The sequence below is a fragment of the Peromyscus leucopus genome, chromosome 4, assembly GCF_004664715.2.
Source record: "Peromyscus leucopus breed LL Stock chromosome 4, UCI_PerLeu_2.1, whole genome shotgun sequence".
Classification (NCBI taxonomy): Eukaryota; Metazoa; Chordata; class Mammalia; order Rodentia; family Cricetidae; genus Peromyscus; species Peromyscus leucopus.
In genome coordinates this window covers 98526204-98530995 of record NC_051066.1, presented here as the reverse complement: position 1 = coordinate 98530995, position 4792 = coordinate 98526204, and positions in this window count along the sequence as shown.

The following is a 4792-nucleotide window of genomic DNA, read 5'->3' as shown; positions in this document are numbered from 1 at the left end:
TTGATGTCTTGGGCAGATGCTCTGGGTCCTAAACCTCAAATTTTCAAGTGTCTAATCTGCTGTTGCCAGAGATAAGCACCTCACTTATGAAAGCTCTGGGACTTTTATGTCATTTTCTTTTTGCAGAGTGTTAATATGCTGTTCAAAAGCATACTGTCTATTCTCTCGTCCTTATCATCATCTTCATCACCAAGCAACTCCAACATTCCCTTCCGTCCCAAGCCTCACCTTCCTAGATTCCCTTCGGTCCCAAGCCTCACCTGCCCAGGGTTCCCATCAGTTCCAAGCCTCACCTTCTCAATCTTTCATCTTGTACCTGCTCTTCATCTCAAAGCTGTAGTGATCGAGGTGTGGCCTGGACTTTTTCTATATCACCACCACCACAGAAACAGTTTCTGAAAGCTCAGACGGGTGTGACTAAGCTATTCAACCCCGAGATCCTACTCTGACGTCCGTTCCCAAAGGCCACTTCTGACATCCATGTGTTTTTAGCCTAGGATAACGCGGCGCGCACACACACACACACACACACAATGGGAGTATAATTCACACAATAATTCACTTTTTATGACAGTGCTTTATAGGCTGGTATTTGAAAGAAGAAAGCATGAAGGGGTGGGGAGGGAGCGAGGGATGCAGGAAAGAAGCAGAAACCAAAAAGGCCATCACTTCACCACAGGCAAAGTGGGTGGCTTGGTCTTCCAAGGTGACTCCAAGAGTTCACTTGCAGTCTGTCATGCCTCCAAGAGGCTTCTGAGGAAGCCAAAGTCTCTTAAGGCCATTGTGGCTATTGGCCAGGAGCTTCAGCCTTCCTTCCTGGAAGCACTCACTTTGGATTTATGGTTGTAAGAGGCAGCATAGAGGTGTGGGGGTCCACAGCCGAGTAGTGGTTAGTGCCTGGCATTTCAGCAAGGACTTATTACATAGTATTACCATTAACAGCCATTCTTGAGTTTCGTGGCATGACTGTTGCGTGCATAGCATGACTGTCGCGTGCATAACATGACTGGCTGGAGCACCACCTACCTTCTCTCAGTCTTGGTTAAGCACCTTTGTGCCAAAATGGCAATCAGATATATAGCCAATGAGATCTGGCTGGTTCAGCAATGCTGTAAGACATGGTCAGCGTGGGCCAACCACACAGCAAGTAGTTTTGGCAAATCCACATGACGGTGATTCCCTCCAGATAGCATCCAGCTAGGCGGTAGTGAGTGGCTACTAATGATCCCTTACATTGCCTATCCATCTTTAAACCTTTTAAATATTTGACTGGTCTCTGAAAGCCACCAAGGAAATAACTTCATATTAGTTTTGTTTTATAAATGACAGCCCTGTAGCTGAAGGATAGTTTGCCCAATCACAGGGTTCATAGATTTGCTTCTGAAGCCGTGCAGAGAGAAACTCAAATGTCAAATATAAGAATAATGGTATTTTCTTTGGGGAATTTGCTACATTATCCTTTGAGTTTGCTTAGCCATAAGGAAGTATCTTTCATTTGATGAATAATTCAAATCCAAATCATGTTGCCATGGAAAGGGAGCAGCTAGCTTTGCCAATTGTTTTTTATGAGGCACTCAGTTCCACAGGCATAATGTTTACCTCTCTTGAGGGAGCAACAGCTCTTGACACGAGGAAATATGATTCCAGCAAAAAGCTCAGTTCTCTGTGCTTGTTAAAAAACGACCTCAGTATTCTGTGTTGCTTCAAATACATGGGAAAGATTCTTGTACTCAAGGGTAATCTGGTGATGGTGTGACAGACGTCAACCTTGAGGGACGGACAAAAAGAATTTTGAGCCTTGAAAAAAAAACTACGTAACTTTTGCTTTTCTAGAAACTGATCAAAGTTGTGTGTCTAGTGAAAAGATTAGCTGTAGGGAAATGGCTCCCAGCACATCTCCTAACATTTGCTCTCCTGTTGCGGGAAAATGTCTGCGTGAGCATCTGCTTGCAGAGATTCAGCTTGACTGTAGCCATCTTGGCTGGAACTGCCGTTTTTCCTGCCAGATGATCCTGGCATACACTCCAAACTCTGTGAGACAAAGTCAAAACGGCTGAGCATGCCATGCCAGCACCATGTCAAGACGCTTTCTTTGTTTTTTGTTTTACAGTGTTTTATTTATTGTCATGTATATGGTGTGTGTAGGAAAGAGAACACACACGTGCCACAGAATGAGTGCAGAGGCCAGAGGACAAATCTTGGGGGTCAATTCCCTCCTTTCAGCTTTACATAGGTTCCAGAAATTGAACTCTGGTCATTAGGCCTTTGGGGAAAGCACTTTTACCCAGTGAGCCCAAGCTGCTGGTCCCTAGACTGTTTCTTGACTGACACTGGACACATGAGTAGTCTCTGAGAATGGACAGTCACATTCTGATTGACTGCTGTATACCTTTGTCTCATTTAAACCTTTCCTCCTACTTTGGGGTACATAAACCCTCATGTCTCACTATCAGCCAGTACAGGTGTCTACTCATAGGTATCTCTAATAAATTGTGCTTTGTGCAATCTTGGACATATCTGTTTCTTTCTCAAATATTTCATCACCTTCACCTCTGGTGGCCAAGCTCTCATCTGCTGGGATGGGTTGTTCCAAACAACTACAATTTGCACTGGAGCCTTTTAATGGCCTGGTTCCCCCCATTCTTGGGTCGCCTTCATTATGTAAGAGTATATGTGGCTCCATCAATTCTGAACTTTAGACTTGCACGTTAACTGCAGCCTGGGGTTCCTGTCTGTACCCCTCAGCAAATTCCAGCCAACCTAGCATGTCCTTTAATCCTGCCCTTCTGGGTCTAGCTAGGAGAGGAGTTGGCATGTGCAGGCCATGGTGCCAGGTACCCCTGGAAAGAAATATATTACACTATGGCAGATGTATACAAAAAGTATTCACCTTCATCCATCTACCTGACCTATTAGAAAAAAAACACATAGACCAAGTGTCTTTTAAACAATAGAAATTTATTCCTCACATTTCTGAAAACCCAGATCAAAACAGTAGAGACTTGGTGTTTGAGGACCCGCTTCCATATTCATGCCCAGCACTCACTATGACCTCAACACGCAGAAGGGAAAGTGTTCTCTGGTTCTTTCATCAGGGCATGGACCCCATTCATGAGAGCTCCACCCTCATGACCTAAGCACACCTTAAGTTCTCACCTCTAATACTAACACCTTTGGGGACAGGATTTAAATGCATGAATGAGGGCGAGGCACAATCATTCAGATTCTAGCAGTGTCAAACGTTAGGTCAGGAGATAGGAAAGAAAACGAAGCCGGGGCAAAGAGCACTAATGTTCATTGTTCATCTCTGCACGTCAGTGGTGGCGTTACAGTGAAGACACAACATCTTCCACAGCAAGACTTTTAAAAAGCTGCAGTTATTTTCATTTGGGAGGTTAGGTACCTCGGAGGGTCACTTAAAGAGGAAGGGATACATGTTTAAGGAAACTCAGCAGTTCTGCGTGGCGACTGAGTGATCACTTCTAGGAGTAGGCAGCATGAGGCAGTGTAAGAAGGAGACAGAAGATAGATTTGGGTTGGCAAGATGGACCAATAGGTAGAGGTGGTGGCACTCAGGCTAAAGATCTGAGACCAGCCTCCAGACCACTCTACAGAACAGCAGGACAGAGCTGACTCCTGACACCTGTCCTCTGACTCCACATTCGTGCCTGCATGCCTGGATAGACAGACAGACAGACAGACAGACACACACACACACACACACACACACACACACACACACACACACATTTTTAAAGGTACTCTTGGGATGAAGAGATGGGTCATTCGGTAAAGTGCCTGCTGTGCAAGGATGAGGCCCTGAACCCCTGAATCCAACCCCTAGGACCCCTACACAGGAGTACCACAAAGGACTGGCTCTCTAGATGCCCTTTGTGCCCTCTAGCCTACTGGTGCATCAACTATCTTTTAAATTTTTAAAGAAATGACCCAAACATGCTGAGGTTTCTCGGGACAGCCAACCTCTCTGTGTCCCGTGGCTGAGCTGTGGAACTCCTCTCTGTGCCTGTGGCTGAGCTGTGGAACTCCTCTCTGTGCCCCGTGGCTGAGCTGTGGAACTCTGTTGACTGTTGCTCATGGCTCTGTCTCTGCCACTTACCTACCCTGGACAGCTCCTGGATCCTGCAGCACAGCACCCACATCAGACCATAATAAGCACAGCAGACTCTCCTTTGTGTTTTGTTTTGTTTTTCCCTCTGGTTATTTGGGACAAGGTCTCCCTGTGTAGCCCTAGCTGTTCTGAAACTCACTATGTAGACCAATCTGGCCTTGAACTCACAGAGATCCAAGGCATGTGTCGCCACACTTGGCCCCTTACTGAGGAGTTGAAGCCGGGATCCGTGAGGTTGCTGTGAGCAATTGTTAACAATTTCTGCTTCTGAGAGGTTCTTAAAGGATCTAACTTGGACTATCAGGCAAGCATTTTTACAGTGTGAGCCATCTTGCTGGCCCAAAACTATTTTTAATGGACCTTCTATAAACCTGAGGCACAAAGAGCTGGCACATAAGGAGAATGCCAAACAAAGCAAAGGCCTTTAAAGGTGGATGTTCCTTAGGACTTCATGTAGAGAGGGCCAGAGAGACGGCTCAGCAGCTAAGCTGTGTACTGTTCCCACAGAGGACCTGAATTCATGTCCAAGTACCCACACTGGGTGGCACAGCTCCTTTAACTCCAGCTCCAGGTGCCCACACCTCTGGCCTCTGCACTCATGCACACAGACCCACACACAGACCCACACAGACACATCCACATAATTAAAAAAAATAAAATAAA